This window comes from Lissotriton vulgaris, chromosome 1_1 (genome assembly GCF_964263255.1).
Source record: "Lissotriton vulgaris chromosome 1_1, aLisVul1.2, whole genome shotgun sequence".
Classification (NCBI taxonomy): Eukaryota; Metazoa; Chordata; class Amphibia; order Caudata; family Salamandridae; genus Lissotriton; species Lissotriton vulgaris.
In genome coordinates this window covers 1,809,093,816-1,809,118,901 of record NC_141685.1, presented here as the reverse complement: position 1 = coordinate 1,809,118,901, position 25,086 = coordinate 1,809,093,816, and the positions used below count along the sequence as shown (strand labels likewise).

Below are 25,086 nucleotides of genomic sequence, written 5' to 3'. Positions count from 1 at the left end.
CTGCCTCCATCGTGCCTTGTCAATAACTGCAAATAATACAGCTATGGATTTAATAAAATGAGTAAACCTTGAGGAATATAATTTCTTAAGAAACAATCACACTTGTATACAGGTTCTTTAATTACTTCCTAAGGAGCATACATTCCTAGTGAACCCCCCTCCCAGGAAGGCAGTTTGTGGTTTCCAAAGATAGCCTTTTAGAAATACATATGGTTACATTGACCACCATCTGCGACCACTGGTATCATCCCTATCCTCCCAAATAGAAGATGTTAGACCTGACAGCCTTAGGGTGGTCTCCCCCACAATTTTCTTCCTACCTCCTCCAATTTTTCTGACCTCGTTTGTGCTGGCTACAGGAGTCTGTCCTTGTTACCACTGCTAACCAGTGCTAAAGTGGTTTTGCTCTCTCCTCTAAACATGATAAGATTGGCACTCCCCAATTGACATCATTAATTTACATATACGTCTCTAGTGAAGTGCGCTACATGTGCCCAAAGCCTGTAAATTAAATGCTACTATTGGACCTCAGCACTTATTGCAGAGACTGTATGTACCATTTCAACAGGGCAAAATAAACATCATGCCAGACCTAAACCATCCCTTTTTATACACACAAGTCACCCCAGAGGTAGGTCCTGGGAAACCTAGAGAGCTATGTGCAATGTATTTAAAAGGGAGGAAATGTAGTATAAAGTTTTACATTTCCTGGTAGCAAAAAACTCTTAAATTCCTTTCTCACTACTGTAAGGCCTATCTTTCCCATAAAATAACATTGGGATTACCTTAATACATTTTATAAGTGTCATTTCCAATTGGGCTGAGATTTGACCCCCAGGTTTGGTGTCTCTGGAATCACAATTTAAAATCATAACTTATGGTGAAGTCGGATTTTAAATTGCAATTCTGAAAATACAATTTTTAGGAAGTTCCCGAAGGAGTATGGTCCTATTTGGACGTGGAATAGGCTGGATCCCTTATAAATACAAAATACACAAAGTGCCTAGACCACTCTTTTTAAAAAAAACACAAGAACAATTAATGGAGGTCAAGAATCCTCTTTATTGAATTCTGACCAGGTACTTATATTTTATACCGTTGACTTCTTTTTTTACTTTCAACATTTTTTATACATTCATTAGCAAAGATAGGACTAACTGTACATATATTTACAATACTATACAAACCAATTTATAAACAAAACATAGCACAATGTATCTACACAAACTCAAATAAACAACATCATCACAACAAAACACACATTAAATTGATGTGTACTTGATCTCAATGAATGAGAGACCAAATCAAAGGAGGAAAAGAGACAGGAAGGAAGGAAAGTGTGAGGAATAGAGTCAAATTCATGAAGCTATTTCACGATGTTTAAGCTAACAAATAGCTCTTGTGAACCAATTATTCCTCCAAGTGTGCCTCCAAGTATGCCTGTGCCTCCAAATATGTTGACGCGTTTCGATTACAGGAAACCAGTTCCTGGAATCTCAACAAATCTTTGCTGAGATCGACCGGGACGTGTGATACACTCAGAGTGACTCGAAGAATAGTATTCGAACGTGTGTGGCAGAAAGACGCCGTAGAAATTACTGCATATGATCAGCCCTGTCTTGATTGTCACAACATGGAGTTTTTAGAGTTTGAGTTGTTGAGTAAACTTCACAAATAACGCGAAGAACCAGAAAGGAATCTGCCAACCACAAATAAAAAGCCCCCCGTACCCTACACTTCTAGAACGCTGGGGAACACTTTTCGAGCATAACAAGATAGTCGGCCACAGTCCATTGCCTAAATCTGACAAAAAGAAATAAGGCCCTGATGAGATTCCAGGAACTGGTTTCCTATAATCGAAACGCGTCAGCATATTTGGAGGCACAGGCATACTTAGAGACACACTTAGAGGAATAATTGGCTCACAAGAGCTATTTGTTAGCTTAAACATCGTGAAATAGCTTCATTAATTTGACTCTATTCCTCACGCTTTCCTTCCTTCCTGTCTCTTTTCCTCCTTTGATTTTGTCTCTCATTCATTGAGATCAAGTACACATCAATTTAATGTGTGTTTGTTGTGATGGGCATATTTGGAGGCACAGGCATGCTTGGAGGCACACTTGGAGGAATAATTGGCTCACAAGAGCTATTTGTTAGCTTAAACATCGTGAAATAGCTTCATTAATTTGACTCTATTCCTCACGCTTTCCTTCCTTCCTGTCTCTTTTCCTCCTTTGATTTTGTCTCTCATTCATTGAGATCAAGTACACATCAATTTAATGTGTGTTTTGTTGTGATGATGTTGTTTATTTGAGTTTGTGTAGATACATTGTGGTATGTTTTGTTTATAAATTGGTTTGTATAGTATTGTAAATATATGTACAGTTCGTCCTATCTTTGCTAATGAATGTATACAAAATTTTGGAAGTAAAAAAAGAAGCCAAAGGTATAAAATATAAGTACCTGGTCGGAATTCAATAAAGAGGATTCTTGACCTCCATCAATTGTTCTTGTGTTTTTTAAAAAAAAGAGTGGTCTAGGCACTTTGTGTATTTTGTATTTTTATGAAGTTGGCATTTTCATACTTTAGCCATTTGGTGCCTGCTGCCTGTGTCTGATCACATGTCTGGGGTGGGCCACAGCTGGGCTTTGTGGAGTCCCCTAGACAGCCACACACAATGAGAGCTCAGGTATGACTTGTTGGGCCATCTTGGGGGGATGCGAGGTAGGAGCTGGGCACAGCCTCACAATTACACCTGAGTAGGCTGTGCCCTGTGCACACACAAAGGGCTGCATACCCCACTGTAGTGAGTTTGGACCATGTAGTGAATCTAGTCCCATAGAGGATCTATGTGCACTTCAAAGACCCTTCTTTGAAGTCTCCCTCACTTCAAAGATACAACTGGGTATAAGTATTGGACCTCAGACACCACCACTTCTGTACACCTCTAGCCCTGTGGATACTTTGCCAGGAAGAAGGACTGTTTTGCTGCTGAAAGGACTGTCACTCTGCTGGACTAACTCGCACCCCCGCCATGCACAGTTTTGCCATCAATTTGTTTATTGGAAATGTTACAGTGATATTATCAATAATGTCATAGAAGATGTCATGACTGATGTAGGTTAATTAGCAGTGCATGGCGAGGGCACGAGTTATAGTTACCTTAGGGCATGTGTTAAAATTTCTTGAGAGAAGTATAGCTATAACTGCAGACTTTCTATGTTTTTGTATGTGTAAAATCTGAACCTAACTATAACATCACTGTAACCTTCGTTTTTTTCCCAGAACTTCTAAGGTAATTTTAATATCCTACCTTTAATGTTCCTGTAACCTTTTGTTTTTTCAGTGAATTTCTATGGTTATTAATGGTATTTCCTAACTATCATGTCCCAGTAACCTTTGTTTTTTTCTGTGAATTTCTAGGTTTGTTGTAACGTAAATTAATATTTCATTACCATACGTTAATCTAACCGCTGCTGTTCATGGCCTATGGAAAACCCCCTGCCACCCCAGCCAAACATCCCCTTGTAGCACACCACACGCTGCACATAGCCTTTGGCAATTGCACGGCAGGGTAGGCCACAGGGTCTGGCCTGCAACCAAACCCAGTGGCCAATACAATGCATGCAACCAACCCCATGCCCAGCTCGGCCTTCGGCGATGTGTAGCAGGGGGTTGTCCATAAGCATGGGCGGAAAATCCGTTCCGCTCGCGGATTTCGTGGATTTTTGGTAAATTCGCAATCCGCGAGATTCGCGAATTTCCCGCAAAATCCGCGAACGAAAATCCGCAAACGGAACGGATTGGGTCAAAAGTTCAAGCTGACTTTTGTAACTCTTTTAGAATGGCGCCAGCAAGCTGCCAGAGCCATTCTAAAATAGTTACAAAAGTCAGTTTCAACAGGAAGCTCTAATAGATAAAGTAAAGCAGGTGCTGCTCAAATTCAGTTACACAATCATTAATCACCCCCAAACTTGGGGTGATTAATGATTGTGCAACTTAATTTGACCTTCAACTGGAGCACCTGCTTTACTTTATATATTAGTGCTTCCTGTTGAAGCTATTTCTAGCTATTTTAGAATGGCGCTGGCAGCTTGCCGGCGCCATTCTAAGTGGGGCTGAGGGCAGAAGGGCACAAAAGTGGGACAGAGTGCAGAAGGGGACAAAAAATGAGTGGGGCAGAGGGCAGAAGGGCACAGAAACAAGTGGTACAGAGGGCAGATGGGCATAAAAAACAAGAGGGTGGCAGTGATTAAGCAGGCAAAAAAAAAACCAGCGAAATTGCAAAGCGCCTCGCGAACACCCGCAAACACGCAAAGCGCCTCGCGAACACCCGCAAACACGCAAAAAAAAAAATCCGCAAATTTGCAAATTTTGCGGATTGCCAATTCGCAAATCCGCAAATTCGCGAGTTGCCAATTCGCAAAATTCGCCCATGCTTAGTTGTCCATAGGGCTTGGCCTGCTGTCAGGCCCTGCGGTCAACTCCCCAAAGACAGACAGCCAAAGAGGGAGGGCTTGCAGCCCCTCTCCAGACCGATTTCTGCCCGGGATCCTATCTCCCGGGGTCCAGCCATATTGTAAATGGGAAGGGGGCACACAGCTCACCTCCCGAGTTGATTTCTAGCTCGAGGTCCCCATCTCCCAGAGCCTGGCCATGTTATAAAGGGGTGGGGGGCACTCGGCCCCCACTCACTTGGCAAATTTTGCCCCTGGGACCCCATCCTCTGGGTCTTACCACCTTTTTAAACTGGTCAATATCGGCCCTGCATCCCCATGTCCCAGGGCCTACCCGATTACTAATGGGGAGGTGGGACCCCCTCCCTGGGTCGATTTTGGCCCTGGAAGATCCCATCCTTTGGGCCAGGCCATATAGAAAATGGGGAAGAGGTGTGCAGCCCCACCACCCCATTCTGAAATGGATTCTGAAACCCCCGGAGAGTCTTAAGGCTTCAACGATAGTACAGGATCTATTTATCAGGCCCAAGATCAGCAAATCCTATTTCAAAATCCACTTTTCAAAACATTATTTGATCTGTACTTCAAATCATTTTTTGTAACATAAAAGAAACAAAGATTTCAAATCTTGGATTCAATCCCAAAAATTTCAACCCCCTTTCCTCTACCTCCGAAGAACTCATCCAGTCTCTCTAACAGTCTATTCATATGTGGTGCTGAAGTGCACATGACAGTTCATGGTGAGTGGTGAATGTCTTTAAATATATAAAGGCTACTCCTGGGTCTGTAATCCATAAACAATTGGCTGTAGGAGTGGAGGCACTAGAAGAACAATGACAGTGATGAAGTATACAGCTCAATGCAGAGTCCTGATGACTAATTCATTCAGACAAACCGGTGAATTGTTAAGACCGCCTCCTTAGTTTACTGCTTAACATACCATGTGTATTTTAAGGTGCATGCTCACCCATACCTTGGGTCTCTTGATGCTGAATTAATATATGTTTATTATTACCCGATTCAATAGTATTCATTTTTTTCACATTTTACAGCATACAACCATAACAATGCCTATACACTGTGAGCAGTTATTTGCAAGTGTTACAATTATCAATTACCCATCCATAAGGAAAAGGGTACAGATAAGTTGTGCAACAGAGGCAAAAGGGAGTCTCATGACAGCGCACGCATAGAAGGCGTAGCTGCACCTAAGAAGCTTACCCCTGGGCTGCTTGTGGACATTTCAGGCATGGTGTATCTTAGGACAAACTGTGGACATAGGGCACAACAAAAGAAGGGCAACTTAAGCAAGAAAGGTTGAGGGAGTCACATGAGACCTGCTGCCATGCTTTGTATAGCCGGGGAAGCCAGCTCTATCAGAGCTCAAAGTCAACGGGATTCTGAACAAAAGGGGGGGCATATCGCTCTAGAAGTCGGGGCTACACACTACCTCTACTAAGAGGAGAATGGCTTGTGTGGGTCAGTCTTGCGTATCTTCCCGGGGTTCAGGTTTGCCCAGTGTTAGTGGTCAATTCCTATAATTTCGACACCATGGTGTCCCATTGAGGCGCCAGGGGGAACCTTTGGATACCAAGCAGGTCTTCCCTGGCCTCCGCTCTGGCCCAGTTGAGTAAAGATCTACACCAGGCTAGTGTGTGAGGTGACTGAGGGGATTTCCATCTCTTGGTAATCAAGCGTTTTGCTTGTAATAGACCCAAATCTAGGAAGTGGGCGGTAGCCCTGTGTTTTTTATTCCTGCTAAATAAATGTAATATGTGTACCTCCCATCTGGGTGGAACAGCGCGGGATGTGTAGGTGGCCAGAGTGCTTGTCACATTGCTCCGAATGTCGGTATCTAACGCCCGGCAACGAGGGCAGGCCGCATCCGTACGGAGAAAGTATCTGTTAATTTGAGCTGGGGTAAGATAAGCCCGGTGTAGTATGAAGAATTGGATTTGCTTAAACCGCTGGTTACGCGGAATGTACGTTGGGCTGCCCTCAACTGTAGTCGACTCTCTATCTGTGAATGCCCTCTCCAAGGCCGCCTCCCACTGGTGTCTCGAAGGGGTGAGATCAGCCTCTTTGTGTTGTCGAATGGAGGAAGCAAACCATCTTGTCAAGTGTCTCCCAGTCCCCATCACGTGAAGGTATTGCAGTGTGTGATGCATGGGCGGTTCTTGAGCAAGTGTCCCCCGCTTAGATGATAACGAGGTTATAAGAGTTCGATGTAATAAAAACTGTCCAGGGCGCAAATTCCCTTCCACCATGAGTTCCTGATATGGGATAAGTGAGCTGTCCTGAAAAAGGTCTCCCAAGTCCTGGATGTCCTCTGAGGCCCAGTGTTGCAGCTCAGCAGCTGTGGTAAGAGTATCCCCTCGTAGAGTTCCTAGCAATGGGATAGCGTGTGCATATGGGGTGGTGGCTCTGGTGAGAAGAGGCTCCTACAAAAGCATTTATAGGCTACGATGAGTAGAAGTGTGTCTGGGGTTTTGGGCTTTGTGCATGGGTGGAAAATCTGTTGCAAGTTATAGTGCGCTATTGGGGGTCGTAATGAAGCTGTCCTCTAAATATCAGGATGAAAGCCACCTAGCAACCCATTGCAGCTGGTAGGCTAGGTAATAATGCTCGAAGTCGGGAAACAGCAGTCTTCCCAGTTCAGCGGGCAAGTATAATTTCCCCATGGACACCCTGTGCCTTGATGACCCCCATATAAAGTCCCTCACAACCTTTTCCCATTGTCTGAAGAAGGTTGGGGAAATGATAATAGGTAGAGTGGTGAAATAGTAAAGGAGGCGAGGAAGGGCTACCATTTTAATAAGAGCAATCCTCTCAGAGACTTCCAACAGGAGGGTTTTCCAGAAACCCATTTGTGACTAAATGGCTGTGGTGGCCCTAATTATGCTCTCCCGTCGCATAAGTCAGCTCTGGTGCGGTATACGCGCATCCCTAGATATCGGAAAGGGTCTATGCACCATGAGACTGGGGCTCCCCCTAGGACATATCCCGGGTCAGGAGTCTCCTGTAGGAACAGGGAAAGGATAGATTTTGCAGCGTTAACCGGCAGTCCAGAGGCTTCTGCAGAATGACTTAGGGCCTGATCAAGAGAGGGCGAGATGTTGTGAAGGTTATGGACATACAACAACAGGTCATCTGCGTATAGGGAAATGATGTGCGTGCCACCTCCTAGAGCGATACCCATGTCAATGTGGGTGTGGACGTGTGCCGCCGTGCGGAGCATAGATCTCTTAATCCTCAAATCACCAGCTCCTCCATAGAAGAAGGTAAGCTTCAATCTTGCATTTTTATTTTTTATTATATTTATAGAGTTTTGTATAGCATGTATGTGACCCAAGGTTATCAGAGTGCTTCACAGTTACATGTGTTACAGTTAGAGTACAACGGTATAGTAGTGTTAATATATATTAGATTCCGGTATATGTCTTTCTTAGCAGTTTCAACAATAACACATTTAGGATCAGTTTAGTGTACAAAGGTGTACCTCTAATCTTCTCCAAATGGTCCCGATGTGTATTTCCATTAAGTTCTACATCAAGGTCCCAGAGTAGTACTGAAGGAAAGTCTTGTTTAAGAGAGGAATTTGTTCATTAGGAAGATCTTCGCTTCCCTCTTGAATGTTGCCGTGTTTGGAATTTTTCTAATGTTTGGAGGAAGTGAGTTCCAGATTCTGGGGGCTGCTCGAACGCTCTGTCATACGTTTTCTTCTTTCGAAAGATGGGTGGTTTCAGCAACAGCTCCTTGGCACTCCTGGCTGGTCTGCTTCCCCCTGATATCTCCATTTTCTGGACTAAGTACCTTGGTGTTTTGTAGTGGAGCGCTTTGTGGGTAATACATGCCAGCTTAAATTGGATTCTAGCTTCGTATGGTAGCCAGTTTAATGCTTTCAAGTGTGGGGAGATATGGTCATATTTTCTAGACCCAGTAACGAGTCTTGCGGCCGCATTGAGACAGGCTTTTAGTGGTGCTGTAGAAATTTTTGGTAGACCTGCTAGTGTTGTACATCCATATTCTATCCTTGAAATAACTAAGAACTGAACTGCCAGTTTGAGGTCCGTCGTAGTGATGAGATGTTTCATTTTTCTGATATAGTTCAGGTGAAACCGGACACTTTTTGCCATTGATTTGATGTGGGCTTTCATGTCTAGGTTCTTATCCAGCGTTATTCCCAGTGATTTAGTCGAGTCAACTCGATTAGGGGTGCAGTTTAGCGCTGTGATTAGTTTGGTCCATTCCTTCACATTTGTGGGGTTCTTTGGAGGTGATATTAATAGGAATTCAGTTTTTTGTACATTTAGCTTCAGATGATTGCTAGTTAACCATTGTAGTGACACTTTTAAGGCCTCATTCATTGTCTTGATGTCTTCCAGTGATGTGATCTTGATGTAGATCTGAGTGTCATCAGCGTACATGTGATGTGATATGTTTGCGTCTCGGAGAATTTCTGTAAGGGGTTCAACATATAGGTTGAATAGTGACAGAGATAGCGTTGATCCTTGACCTTGAGGGACTCCAATCGAATTCGGGCATGAAGGGGACAGCATCTGGTTGACCAGGAACCTTTGTGTTCTGTTCTGGATGAAGGATTTAAACCATTTCAGAACATTTCCAGATATTCCCATCCTGCCTTGAAGCCAGGCTAGCAATTTTTCATGATTTACTATGTCAAATGCTGACAACAGGTCAAGAATGACTAATAAACATGTTTGATTGTGATCTAGGGCCTGTAGCGCATCATCCACTATATGTAAGATTGCTGTTTCCATACTGTGGCCTGGTCTGAATCCCGATTGGCAGTCGTCCAGCAGATTGAAATTAGCAATGTGGTCGCTCAGTTGATTTTGCACACATTTCTCAATAAGTTTGGCAATGAACAGAATATTGGTTACTGGGCGAAAGTTATTTGGATCTGCCTGGTCTGCTGTAGGTTTTTTGATGATGGGGAGGACTTGACCTGTTTTTAGGCATTCTGGTAGGATCCCTTGAGATAGTGATGCATTGATTATTTTTGTCCATATAGGGACGACGACATGGTTGATTCTTTTTAGGCATTTTGAGGGGAGGGGGTCATTGTAGTGGTTATTTGGTTTGATCTCCGATATAGTTTTGGCAATGGTATTTTGGTTATATAGCTTGAAGGTCGCCTATTGCGCATTGTTTTTCGATCTCTCAAGATCGTTTTTCGTGTTAGAATCGTCCAGCGGTGGTAGTTGGCTAGCGAGTTTGTGGGCTGCCATCCTGAGTTCTCTTTCTAGAGTGATGGCTTGTCCGTGAAGAATGTTGCGAATTCCTCACAGCTCAGTTGCGTTTTAGATGGATTTTTATCTTTCTCTGAGATTCTTTTCAGTTTTAGAGGCATGGTAGAGTTGACTATATTCGTCATTGACGTGGTGTAGTGATCAGTGAGTTTGTTGATGTTTAGCAAGTTGCTGGGCGGACTTAGGTCCTTCTCACATCTTGCTACTAGTAGCTCAATACTAGGGTCTTTGGTGTCTCGAGTCCACTTTTTAAGTTTGACCTGTTGTGCAGTCCTGATCTTTTTTATGGTGGGTATCCAGAAGGTTATGGCATGGTGATCTGACCAATCGCACGGAACAATCGAGTGGATTGTAACATCCTTGTTTCTCGAGATTACCCAGTCTAAGGTTGCCTCTTTTGAATGTGTTGGTTGTGTGCAGGCTTGAGTAAGGTTTAGATCGCTTAAAAATTCTTTAAGTGCGTTGACCTGTTTGTCATTATTGTTGTCCCAGTGTAACTTAAAGTCTCCTAGGAATATGTTGTTCGTGTGACTGTTACAGTTGGCCATGATAATCTCCATTAACTGGTCTGTGAAGGTGGCATTATCGCCTGGTGGATGGTAGAGCGCATGCAAGTTACACCTTTGATTATCTGCAGTTCTTATACCAATACTGAGGTATTCACAATATTCAATAGGGTCCGATTGTATTTGGCTAATCTCGATGTCAGATCTGTGTATGCAGGCTATACCGCCTCCAGTCTTTTTTAGTCCGTCTAATCTCAAAATGTTATAGTGAGGAGGCACCAGTAGATCCATGACTGGGGAAGAAGATTCCGTAAGCCATGTTTCTCTTAAGATTGTCACGTCAATTTTCTGGTTAATGATGAGGTCAGCGATGTCTGAGGCATGTTTTGCTGCGGACCGGCAGTTGAGCAGTAGGCACAGCAGTGGTTTCCCTGAGGTACTAGGGTTTATCTCCTGAGTATTGGCGGTTATCTGGACTTGTTTTAGGTTGTTGAGGTTCGGTTTCCTGTTCTTTGGCCTTCTATTTGCATTGATCGGGACTGACCTAATTTCCTCACCTCTGTTGTTGGCTTTAGACTCATATGACTGGAGTAGGGTTTTGGTTTCAACATCCGATAAATATTTAAGATTTCTGTAGGGTCGATTATGTCTGTTTGATAATGGCAGGGTTGTCACTTTACTCTTTCCTAGAGTATCATGCACTGATTTTTGAATGTGCTCAACTTTGGAGTGAGTACTTGCAGTGATTTCTAGTATTTTTCCATAACTTGCAGTGCTCTTAGAATGTCCTGTGCCATATTGTTCGCTTGAATTTGAAGAGCTTTGATTTCTTTCTGAGTCTGAGGTGATATATTTGGAGAACGCATCTGCTTATTTCGAGGTTTGTTTGTGTCCCAGTGCTCTAGGTCTGTGACTTTTTCAGTGTTCCTTTTTTTGTCATTAGTTCGGGTTTCTGCACTTCCTCCATGAGTGATGTGAGATGTGCGCCCTATGTCCTGTGATCTTAGTACCAAGCTAGGGGGATATGATTTTCGTAGGTACACAGGTGTACTTTGTACTGTTGTAGAGGGGGGTATGGAAGGGATGTTAGCTTCCATATCTTTCATTGTTAGATGGAGGTTGTCCATCCTTCCCTTCCTCTGCCAAACCATATGTAAGAAAGTGCCTTTTTATTTTAGGGTGGGCAAGTGTCCACCTCAAGGAACAATAACACTTCTTCCTAGGTTGAACCTTGAAAATGACTTAATTAACATATGTTCAACCACCTGGTAGCTTGCACAGAGCATGGAGCAGGCAGTCTTAATTTAGGGCAGTGTGTAATGTATTACGCAGTACCAAAACTGCAATAAAGTCAAAATACCAGGCTAAGAAAATAGAGTGAAATTTAATAAACACAAAGACACCAAAACTACAAAAATTGAATAGGAGGAACCAGAGAGATGAATTGTTAGAAATAGAGCCAAAAATCACAAAGTGCCTATGGAAGCGGTAGACTGGGGCCTACATGTGATTTGAGGCCGACGACAATGGAGCCCTCATCTGATACAACAAGTGGATTGGTCCTGGATAAATTCTGGAAGTGAAACTTATGAAAAAGTTTCTAAGTACTACTTCAAAAAGGGACTTTGCCACTTTTTTGAAGAAAAACATTGACATTTCTTCTAATTCCAAATGCAAAATGGGACTTTATCACTTTTTGAGAAGGAAAATTTTCCCCGAGCCGAAATTGTAGCCACTGACAAGGAACCTAACGACGGATACTTAAAGCAGGTTGGTCCTGTTTGTGCTTTGGCGATTTCTCGCTGAAAGCACAAAATAGGATGAAGTAATTTTTTCCATTGGTGCTCGAAGCCTTGAAGTGTCCGAAACTAAAATTCAATCTGATGCCGTGGATCTGCTGGTCGGATACTTTTCTGGCAGGTACAGCTGAAGCTTTGTAGGAAAAGTTTAGCAGTTTCCAAACTTTCTTATTGTGCTCAAACAACCGCAGAAGTACACTTATATGGCTCCCGATCTCAAAGGAGGGTACTTAGAGACTCTCAAGGCATTAGGCAGAGGGTAACAGCAAAGTTCAGACTAGGTTCAGTTGCCACTGGTTAGCTGGGCACTTCACTGAAAAGGCCTCTTGCAGCATGATTTGTCCCTGCAGGCACAAAGTAGGTTGGCCAACTGACCCTTAGAGTCCACTTTTATGTCCTGAGAACAAGAGGGAGCAGATTCAGTCATTCTGGCCTCCTCTCAGGTCACAGATAGCAGATCTTGTCCTTGTCTGATCTTCCGCAGGCCCAGTAAGTATTCTGGAGATGATACCTTGAGAGGCCACATTTATGCTTGGCACCAACTAGTGGGTGGGGTTGCTTCCTGGGCACTCCCTAACCAATGGTGTAAAAGTTCCATGGGGCACACAACCCACTTTTTTAACAGGCCCTATTTGTCCTACTGCAAACCATATCACAGGGCCCCTCACTCTCACAATCCAGGATGTGGAAACCCTTTCCACTTGTGCAGAACTATGTACCCACCTAAAGGTGTGGTCAATCAATCAATCAATCAATCATATAATTTGTAAAGCGCACTACATACCCGCAAGGGTTTCAAGGCGCTGAGGGGGTGGGGAGGAATGGGGTGCTGTTGCTACTGGTCGAACAGCCAGGTCTTGAGTTGTCTCCTGAAGGTTAGAAGGTCTTCGGTTTGTCGTAGGATGAGGGGGAGGGTGTTCCAGGTCTTGGCGGCATGGTGGGAGAATGATTTGCCTCCGGCTGTGGTTCTACGGAGGGCAATGAGAAGTCCCCTCCTCTGTGGTCACTCAAAGCAGGTTCTTGGGGTAGCTTTCCTCTCACTGGGTTTGGTGCAAGCATGACTAGAGGAACAAAGCCTGAGGCTTTTTCCAGGGGCCACCTAAAATGTAATTGTGACAGGGAAGTCCACTTTGAAGTGAATTAAGGTCCTGGGCACACTCCAAATACTCTTCTAATCTGAGGAAGAAAAATCACTTCCCCACAAGGCCCTTGTCCCTGCTCAGAGAGCACTTTACATATCTCTTTGTCACTTCATTTGGCCAGGCTAGGCAGTAGCCAGAGAACTAATACAATTTAGCTTCTAGCAGCTTCAGACAGGGTAAAGGTAACTTCCTAAAAGTTACATTTAACATATATTTAATAAAAATCCAACTTCAGCATATGACTGGATTTTTATTAAAAATAAAAATAAGTTTTTCAATAGCTAGTACAGGTCAAACCTTACAAGTCAAACGGTATAATTTATACTTTGACTTTTACTCTGCGCCAGTTACAACCTAACCAGTGACAATGTTGTTTTGGGCCTCGTCTCTGGTGGAACATGCCATTTCTAGTGGTCCACTCTTAAATATCATAAACTCTAACTTGTGGGCAGCAAGGTGTGCTTACAGGGGACTTATTTAATATTGAAAATCTGGTTTTCCTATTAGACAAAAGGATGATTTTGACAGGTCCGCTCAGCAGGTTCAAGCTGCTGGTGTCAGGCTGCAAAGGGTAGGCATGAAGCCACGTTTTCATGGCCACTGTACTGGATGGCACAATAGGTCCTGCAGTTTACAAGTGGCGTTTAAATTTCCATGTCCTATGTGTATTTCTACTACATTTACTTTCGTCATATAGCAAAGTTAATTGTGGCAATCAGGTTTAAGCCAATGTTGACATGTTTAAATGGGGAACATAGGCACTTCATCCTGTTTAACAGGGATAAAGTGCACAGGGTTCTAATGCCATAAAATAGATAGGGGAATCATTGTGGGATCATCAAACAAAAATGGGCATTTCCTATACCATACAAAAAGCTGTTTCAGTGCAACGTGAATGTCAGACAATAACCTAGTAATATGTATCCCGAATTCTGCCTTAATTGCATCATGGAAACAGCAACCCGATCAGTTTCTAGTGGCATTTTATATATACCAGAGAAGGCTAATCCACATTGCCTACTGTAACTGGACCTATAAGCTGTATTCAATACAACTGACATTGAGACTACCTCTTTCTAATAGAATGGAGAAGAAAGGTACATTTGTTAAATTGTGCTCACCCTGTCTCTTCATGTCTTTCTGAACCTCTTCTTTGAAATGCTTGATGCAATGCTCTTGGAAAAAGGGTTCACCATCTATCATTTTTGGGGCCCGGGCCGATTGTATTTTGGGGGGGACCTGTTCGTAACAGTTTTAAATTTATGACCCAGCTTCAGCTCCTTCATGCCCTCTTTGGACAGTGCACATGCATAGTCTTCCAAATTCTAAAGATGTTACATCTAATATTCATGGAAAGTGATGGATGTTTTCAATATTGTATCATAGCAGCAGCTCACTAATATTACTGCAAATATTTTCTGTGACACCCTCCCATTTTATTTATATATGAGGTCCTGTTTTGATTTAAAATTAAAAACTTTACTTATGGATGTTGCTGGATTTCTGGGTTGTTTTTGCAAAATTGTGGGGCAAGATCATTGAAGAAAATGTAACTATATTGTCTAACTTCTCCAAACTTACAATAACTGCTTCATCAGACCTCAAAACTGCTGAGCAAGCCCACAAAACTCTGCAGGCCAGATGTACGACCCTTTCATTTAGCACCTTGCAATTTGCGACACTTTAGAGTCCCAAAGTGGGAGGAGCTAAACGAAATGTACAACAGTGTGTTTACACTGTTTTTGCGATTCCCAATGGGGTCGCCAATTGCGAGGCTCATTAATATTAATGAGCCTCACGCAATTTGCGAGCCGATTGTGAATGCCACCTCTCCCACGGATGGTGGCCTGCTGGGCTCAGCAGACCACCATGTCTGGGACTGCTTTTTAATAAAGCAGCTTTTTTTAATGCAGCTCGTTTTCCTTAAAGGAAAACTGGATACATGTAAAAAAAAATGAAATGTTTTATTTTTTTATTTTTGAAGGGCAGGCAGTGGTCCCTAGGACCACTGCCTGCCCTTAAAAAATATTTTGCATGCATTTGCGATGGAGAAGGGGTCCCCAGGGACCCCTTCCCCTTTGCAAATGCATTACCACCTACTTGAAGTAGGTGGTAATTGCAAGTGTTTTGCGACCGCAATTGCGGTTGCAAAACATTAGTACATTGTTTCGAGACTCGCTATTTGGAAGGGAACGCCCCTGCCAAATAGCGAGTCGCAAACCTATTTAGTGAGTGGCAAAAAAATTGAGACTCGCTAAATAGGCTATGTACATGGCGCAATATGTTTTTGCAAGCGCAAACGGGGTTGCAAACCCGTTTGCGCATGCAAAAACAGGTCGTAAATCTGGCATTGCATCTCGGTCTGCCCAGTTATCTGAAAGACACATTTAGTGTGAAAGCAGGAGAAAGATACATTAGCATCAAATCCAACTTATCCTTTTGAAATCTCAAAGGTGAAGATTAAAAAATACTGAACAAGTGCGTCTCCTGCTAAGCACCAAGATTCCTGAACCGTTTTCCTGAGGAACTGTGACTCCACTCAACCCTGCTATGTTTCCAGAACAATCTTAAAACTCTATTTAGAATGTACTATAAAGATTAAGGGATCATTCAAAGTAGGGAGGGCCTCCAACAGTCCAGTTGAGGTCTTGGCTGCTCTAGTGGGAAATGTTTACAGCAGTGCTCCAGCGGAAATGGTGGCAGCACATCAGCAACAGTTAAGTGCTGAGGGTTAGGAGGTTGATTTTAATTCACAAGCTACTGAAAAGGGGGTGTTTTCCAAAAGCCCAGAAATTATAAATACCTACACACTGGGAGTCTTCTCCCAGGGTTTGAACTTTTTGCAATTATTCCTATTGACTTTGCATGGCGTTAACGAATAGGAACAAACTGAGTCAGAAGGCCCGACCTAATAAATGCTGGCCTTCCAACATTTTTTAGCCTGCAGCCCTCTGGCTCTTGGGCAGTCTGAAAAGAGTTTGAGATGGCAGAGACCCCGAGTCTGGGCTATCAGAAACCAAATGGTTCCCCCGCCTCTATATAAAGTTGGGACGCAATGTTCTACCTCTGACCATCTCTAAATTAATCCCTAACACTGCTATTCCAATCAACTTTTACCTAACCTGTTGGCTAGTTGTTGTATTTCCTGGTTACATTTGAAGCAGTCTATTTTGCCGGTAGCTTTGTTTACGCAAAAAAAAATATAATAATAATATAATCATCCGATTATTTGGAAGGGCTAGAAGCATTTCACAAGTGAATTGTCCCAAAGGTGCTAAGGGTGTATATGATTAAGAACTAGCACAAAACACATGGAGAAAGACCCACACCTGCAGAAAAGCTTACAGAATGAAATAGAAACACACACACAAGGAACTAGGAATCATACATAAAGCATCTTTAGGCAGCTCAATCCTAACTGGGTGCCATAATAAAATTCAGACTAATTTGCACACGTGCTCACAAAATCACTCAAGCACCCACTCATGCATTCACACTCCCATTCACTCACTCAGGCACACACATCAGCCCACCAGACCGTCTTACCCCGAACACACCACAGACATCTCCTGAACAAAAACACCAACTTGCATGCGCCCTGCTCAACATAAGCTTACTATGCAAGCATTCCATTGAATTATTGGACCTCGTCACCACCATCGTACCCGACATGGTCTACCTAAATGAGACTTGTCTCAAATTCACATCCGCCCCAGACATTGCCACAGCGAACCCAACAGATGTCAAATCACTCACCAGGACCACACCAACAAGCCGGGAGGAGGAACATCCATGATCCACAAAGAGACCATACAGTGTACCACCTCCACCGACAACACCACCACCCTCATTGAGCAACTCAACTTCAAGCTCCACACAGACGACAAGACAACCATCGGAGGCAGCCTTGCATACTGACCCCCAGACTCATGCTCCAGCTTCTGCAACATTATCACAGACTTTATTGTGCCACTAACCTTAGACTCAAAGGACTACATCTTCCTCTGTAACCTAAAATTCCACTTCGAAGTCCCCAATGACATAGACACCGCTCACCTCCTCGACAGTATGAATAGCCTCCAATTGACCCGGATCGTCCACGACTCGACACACACGGCAGGACACGTTCTCGACCCAATTTTTTACCTCCAGCAAATGCGTCAAATACAGCATTGTCACAGAACTCACATGGTCTGATTATTCCATTGTTGACTTCAGCATCCCCAGCCCCCACACTGCCACCCCCAAGATGACCAACCCCCCAAAATAAAAGTGGAATAAAATCTCAGAGACCAGCTGGGGCAATGCCCTCAACACCTCCAACTGTGCTACTTCCACCAACCTCAAACAGGGAGTGAAAAACTTCAAAGCCTCAAACATCAATTGTGCAGACAGTTGAAGAGGAGATGGCTCACCAACAAGGACACCTCCGACAGGCAGTATTCAACACCTCCCTCAACCTCTACCACCCCCTGCTGTGGGCAACAAAGAAGATAGCCCTTTGCCGCACAAATTGAAATCAGCACCAACAACACCAAGGAACTTTTCAACATCGTTAAGGAATTCTACAACCTGGCTGCCAGCGAAAGCAACATCACACCCTCACTGGAGCTGTGTGGCAACCTCGCCCATTTCTTTCATGACAAGATTGCAACCATATATAATAATAATAATAATAAAACATTTATAAAGCGCCTGGCTGCACGAAACTGTGTGTCCCGCGCTAACTGCTTAAAAATCAGTCGAGAGGAGTAGAGGCATAAGGGAGGTGCTATCATAAAATTATTTAGGGAAAAAGTGAGTTTTCAGTTTTGCCCTGAATAGTGTTTCGGAAGGTTCCATCCGTAATTTGAGTGGGAGGGCATTCCAATATTTAACCGCCAAAAAGCGGAAGGATTTACCTCCCATTTTAGCTCTGGTAATGCGGGGTAGTTTGAATTACATCATGCCTGATGATCTTAAGTCTCTAATCGGGCAGTGGATGGTCAGGAGACTTCTGAGGTAGATGGGGCCTTTATTGTGGGCTATTCGGTGGGCATAGCAGAGGCTTTTAAATCTAATTCTCTCCTTAACAGGAAGCCAATGCAGCTTGGCTAGGGCTGCTTTGGTGGAAGTTTTTCTTGGAAGACCTAGTACCAGTCGAGCAGCTGCATTTTGTATGCATTGAAGCTGGTGGAGGCCTTTCTGGTTAAGGCCTATCAGGAGTGCATTTCCATAATCTAAATGGGGTGTTATTAGAGCATGGACTATTGTTTTTCTGACTCCGATGGGAATAAGGTCAATGATTTTCCGAAGGACTTTTAGTACGCCAAAACATTTTCCTGTTATTTTGCTAACTTGGGATTTGCCCGAGAGGTCAGAATCTAGCATGACCCCTAGGTTTCTTACCGTTTCTACCGGACTGGGTAGATCACCCAGTACGGTGGGCCACCATGCATAAGACCATATGGAGGTTTCTTTCCCTACCACCAGCACCTCAGTCTTGTCTTCATTTAAGCGGAGGCAATTGTTGTCCATCCAAGTGGCTACTGCCGCCATACAGCTTGAGAAGTTGGTGGCATATTCCTTACTGTCCGGTGTTAGTTTGAACATTAATTGAGTGTCGTCAGCGTAGCTGACAATGCCCACCCCAAAATTCTCTACAACGTGTGCCAGGGGTTCCATATAGATGTTGAATAAAGTAGGGCTCAGGCTGGAGCCCTGTGGAACCCCATGGCTCATGCTGCGAGGAGATGATCTGAAGGGTGGGCAGTGTAGCTGGAACGATCTTTTGGTAAGGAAAGATTCAAGCCATGCAAGTGCCGGGCCCTTCACTCCTATGTCCGAGAGACGAGACAGCAGCGTTGAGTGCAGCATGGTGTCAAATGCTGCACTGAGGTCCAGCATGACCAACGCTGCCGTCTCGCCCTCGTCCACCATCTTGCGGATACATTCCGTAGAGTACAGGACTGCTGATTCGGTGGAATAGCCTGGCCTAAAACCCGATTGGGAGGGATGGAGTAGGGTTTCTTTTTCCAAAAATGCCATAAGTTGTTTGTTAACTATTTTTTCAATAATTTTGGCACAATATGGAAGAAGAGAGATAGGTCTAAGATTTTGAAGCTGTGTGATGGGAGTATTAGGTTTTTTTTTTAAAGGTATAACTTGAGCTATTTTTCAAGCCTCTGGGACATTGAACTCCTGAAAGGATAAAGTAATCATGTAACTGATGTGATTAATAAGGGTGTTTTCCATGATATCCTTACTTTTTTCCTGTGGGCACACATCACTGGGAGATCCTGAATGAATTCCATTGATGATATTGAGTAAATCCTTTTTGTCAGGCGTAGTGACTTTGGTAAGTATAAAATTTTGAGTAGGGGAGGCTTTAGTATCTACATTGTTTACTAGATTAATGGGTTTTGGAAAAGTAGGATGAATTTTCTCTACTTTTTCTACGAAGAAGTCTGCTATCTGTTCACAAATTTCATTGGAATACGTGTCTTGGGTATCTAAGCGTGAGGTGTTAGTTAATTCTTTGTTGAAGCAGAACAATTCCTTCGTGGGGTTGTCCGCCTCCTCCATTCTGTTTTTGAAAAAAAAACACTTTTTTCTTCTCTTACCATTTTTTGGTATTTTTTTAGTTCAGTTCTGTAAATATTCTTAAGTTCAGGAGTGTAACTTTTTCTCCATTTGCGCTCTGTTGATTTGCATTGGGCTTTTGCAAGTTTAAGTTTCTCAGTAAACCTTGGTTCGTCTAACTGGGGGTTTGTTGGTCTAAGAGGCGATTTTGTCTAATGCCTTTCCTAACCATATTTCGTAATTGTTCCACACCTCTTGTAAGGATCGTCCTGTGACAGGTGGTTGTTCATCTAATGATTTTTTAAACCGGTCCGGGGTGTAGTTCTTCCAGTTACGACGCTTGTGAGAGTATGTTTTATTAGGTGCGTTTTTAGTGACAATACTTGGCATTTCGAAGGTAATCATATAATGGTCAGACCAAATTAGCGGGATGGGGGTAAAGGTTTCAATTCCCTCCCAACTGGCAAAAATCGGGTCTAAGAGATGTCCTTGTTGGTGGGTCGAATTAGTGACTAGCAGTTTTAAACCCAGTGCGTTAAGCGCTGTCGTAAGTATTTGTGCTTCCTTTGCGTTGGCATCTTCAAAATGAAGATTCAGATCGCCTAAGATCATAAGGTTTTTATGTCTTTTAGCTAGCTGGGTAGATGCTTCTATAAGTTGGTTGCAAAAAGGACCCGGAGTTCCAGGCGGACGATATATAAGGAGACCTGTAATAGTAGTAGTTGATTCTAGTTTTATAGAGAATACGCCACATTCACTGTTAATGATGGCCTTGTTAGTTAGGGTACACTCTAACTCCTTTTTACAAATGAGTGCAAGTCCTCCACCACGTTGTTTATGCCTGTCTATTCTTAGAAGACTATAGTTGGCTGGTATGGCTTCTAGAATATCAGGGGAGGATGATTCTTCTAGCCATGTTTCGGTAAGAAACATTACGTCGAAATCGTTGTTTTCTAATAAGTCATAGATTTCTGTTTTATGCTTTATCATTGATCTGCAGTTTAACAGCATCATCTTCAATTTTGCTGTAGAGCCAGCGTTATTATTTAATGTAGGAAGTGACACGTTACATATGTTGCAATGCGTGGGTATCAGATCAGGGTCTATGGTGTGGAGGCAGGGTTGGGTAAAGTTCTTACCAAGTGCGAGGAGTTCCATTTTGTGATGATCTACCTCAAAGGCTGTCTCTGTTGTTTGTTCTGTGGGGGCATGGAGTCCTGCCCCGCGCCCCGGTCGATCGCGGACGGGCGCAGACGGGCAGGACTCTGGCTTGACTCCGGCGCGCGATCGGCGCGCCCGCAAAGCGCGTCCGCTGCGTGGAGCCATTGACGTATGGTTTTATGCAGTAAAAACTTCATACCCTAAATCACACCTATGGACTTCTTCAACAGATATGCCACCACCTTAAAAAACACAAACCACACACTGACCACCTGGAACATCCTCTCCACCCATGACACCAAGTCCAACATGAAATCCATCCACTCGGGAGCTCCTACAAACCCATGCCCGCACCACAACTTCAACCTTGGAAGCCAAAGGATCGGCCAGGAACTCACCACCCTACTCAACACCTCTATCACGGCTGCAACATTTGCCAACACCTGGAAACACGTTGAAGTTAGACCACTACTAAAAAAAAATCTCTGTCGACCCCTGCAAACCCAAAAACTACAGGCCAATCTCTCTGCCCTCATTCCCAGGGAAGGTACTTGAAAAGATTATCAGCAATCAACTCATGACACACCTGGAGCTGAGCCAGCTACTCAACGCCTCCCAATCCGGCTTCCGCAGCAATCACAGCACCGAAACTACTCTGATCGCAGCCACTGATGACATCCGAATCCTCCTCGACTGAGGAGAAACACCAGCTTTGATCTTCCTTAACCTATCGGCAACCTTCAACATCGTATCCCACCACACACTGATCGTAATACTCCACCACATCAGCACCAAGGGGATGCACGCAGATGGATTAACTCCTTTCTCACCGCTAGAACCCAGAGGATCCACCTCCCATCTTTTACCTCTGGAGATCACCTGTGGTGTCCCTTACCCTCATTCCTCAGCTCCGCACTCTTAAACGCATATATGACTCTGCTGACCAACATTGTCAGATTCCACGGTCTCAACATAATGTCGTTCGCAGACGACACCCAACTCATCCTCTCACTCACAGATGATCCCACCACCGCCAGAACCAACTTCCACAGATGCATGAAAAACATTGCCTACTGAATAAAGAACAACTGCCTGCAGCTTAACACATACAAGATGAAAGTACTGATCTTTAGCAACAGCAGCAACACATGGAACAACTCCTGGTAGCCATCAGATCTAGGACCCGGACCCACTCCCTCCAACCAGCCCAGAAACCTCGGATTCATCATTGACAACAAGCTCACCATGAAATCACAGACCAACGCCGTCTCCTTCACGTTCAAGTGGCTACCCCTACACACGAGACACACCGTGACACAAGCCCTCATCACCAGTTGACTGGACTACGACAATACCCTCTTCGTAGGCATTGCCGCACACCTTCTACAGAGACTGCAGTCCATACAGTACGCCTCAGCCAGACTCCCCTTCTGCCTTCCCTGGTGAACCCACATAACACCGTACCTCAGGTAACTCCACTGGCTCCCAGTACAGAAGAGATGCCAATTCAAGCTGCTGACCCATGAACACAAGGCTCTACACAATCAAGAACCCACTCCTTCTCCCACATCGCAGCAAAGAACTGGAAAAGCCGCCCCACGCTCACTTCTGGAATTCTCAATGGCCCATAAGACCTGGCAGTTCAAATAAGCCTCTGGGGCATGCAAGCACCTGGATACCCTATCGGGTGATTAGCCACTCTTTATAAATCCTGAATTATTGATTGATTGAACAAGAGACAGACATGCAGACATGCATGGAGGCAGCTAGAACAGGCGAAGCATACAATTGGGCAGGTATTTATGCACGATGACGCCAACAGAGACCCTCAGCATACAAATCGACAGATGAAACTTCATCAGATGACTCACAACAAACCAGGAGAGGCCCAGTATACCAAAGGAATGAAAGATCCGCACAAGAAGATAGAAGAAATGAAAGACCAGCACAAGAAGACAGAAGAAACGATAGATCAGTTCAAGAAGACAGAAGCACTGAGAGTAACCGCAGACAACCATCAACAATTATTTTTTTAGAGAAAGGTCGGGGACCCCAAGAAGAACCAGGAGGGGCAAGAGCAGACGGAAGGGCAGGACCCTCCACGGACTCGGTAGCACAGAACATGAGGAGTCAGAAAATCTGATAATCAACATCTCGAAACATACCATCACGAAGTTTCAGATAAAAACACTACAAAAAGGGACCTCGTTTGTCCCAACATACCATTCCAACATTCTCGAGACGCAAGTTTGAGTATACAAATTTTTGAGAAGTTTGTGACTTAGACATTTCTTTACCAACATCATAGACAAACCCGCCATCAACGAAGACAACAAGCCTGATACCCTTATGGTACTGAGAAATCCCAGCAAGTACATACCTCCTGTCAGCCACAAAGTACTTGACGCTTTCGAAAATGTAGTAAGCAAAGACATAGCCAAGATCTTCAGATCTCAGAGGACCAAAGCTACAAACATGACGCAAAAAGAAAGGCAAGCCTTACAAACTCTAGCAGATAATAATGACATCACAATAAGACAAGCAGATAAGGGTGGAACGCTTATAATCATGGACACTGACTTTTACAGAAACAACGTTAAAGAACATGTGAACGACAAAGACACTTATATGAAAATGAGGAGCGATCCAACCAAAGAATTTACCAAGATTCTCATCAAAATCATTGCGCAGCAATTGATAATGGTACCCTTACCAACAAGGATAAGGAATTCCTAGTTAAATCAAATCCATCCATTCCTTACATCTACATGATCCCAAAAGTACACGAACATCCTACCATTCCTCCGTTTCGCCCAATAGTTTCAACAGTCAATTCGATTCATGAAACAGTGGGAAAATTCATAGATAAACATTTGCAACCACTAGTCCCAAAAATTCCGACGTACATCAAGGACACCACCCATTTTCTGAACATTCTGGAAGAACATAAATCATCATTCACAGTCAACATGATCATGTGTACAATTGACGTCAAAGCGCTATATACCTCTATCCCGCACAACTTAGGTCTTACAGCCATTGAAACAACTTTGATCAACAGTGACAAGGATGAGAATTTGAAAGTGTTACTCATGGAGCTTATGCATTTCACGCTGTTTCACAGCTATTTCCAATGGGAAGATGAATTTTATGCCTAATTGTTAGAACCGGCTGTCTCTAGTTGGCAGAGGTATACACTTCTGACAAATAGGGACACTCCTTTTCTAGTCAGGGCAAGGGGATCACACCCTTCGATAACCCCTGCTCACCCCCTTGGTAGCTTGGCAGAGCAGAACAGGCTTATCTCAGAGGCTGTGTGTTAAGCAATTATGACCACATACAGTAATAAAGTGAATACACTACAAATGGACACGACACAGTAGTATTATAAAAATAAGTATTTTTATATAAGACTTAGCACAAGACCAAATAACGGCAAAACTGTACACAATCGGAATAAATACGTTCGGGAAGGAAAAAGGATAGTTCAAAAGGTAGTTTCTTCTTTAGCACAAAAAGTCTTTTAGTAACAAGCAAATCTTCTTCTTGGAAACACAGTTCTTTAGCAACAGGGTAGCTCACACGGGAGCTACACAACGCTGGGCAGAGATAATCCACAGGTTCGGCGTCGACCGCGAGGAGCGCTGCGTCGGGCCTGGAGCCACACGGACCCCCAACAACACAGTACCTTAGGAAAATGAAGCACCCGATGATCAGCGGCGTCGAGCAATCCGGCGTCGCGTCTCCGGTGTCGATCAGGCCTCAGCAGGCGTTGTCGATGATGCAGTTGCACAGAGTGAGCAGCGCTCACGGCGTCGAAGGGCCCACGGTTGATGCGATCAGCAGCGGGGCAGACACGAGGTCCTCTGGAGTTAGAGCCGTACTCCTACTCACTGGCGTTGCTGCTGGCGTCGGTTGGGCCCAGCGTCCGGTCGTCGTGATTGCTGTTCCTTTCAGAGGTGCTGGATTCACACTTCCAGCAAATAGCACTTTGTAGCAGGTGAAGTCCTTTAGCCCTGTGACTTCGGCAGGAGACTGGCACTCTTCCAGTCCTTGGAGATTTTCTTAGCAAGCGTGAGAGTACACACACAGTTCCTCTCTCCTGGTTCCTTGGCAAAAATAAAGAAGCACTGCAGGATTCCCCCAACAACAGCACATTGGCAGAAGGGGTAGGCAGTCCTTTAGA

General features: G+C 43.9%; 1 protein-coding gene across 20 annotated transcripts in view; it reads right to left on the bottom strand.

Moving 5' to 3' along the window:
- MYBPC1 (myosin binding protein C1) overlaps nt 1–25,086 on the bottom strand; it is a 339,911-nt gene that overhangs the window by 164,452 nt on the left and 150,373 nt on the right. The gene's annotated exons all lie outside the window — the stretch shown is intronic.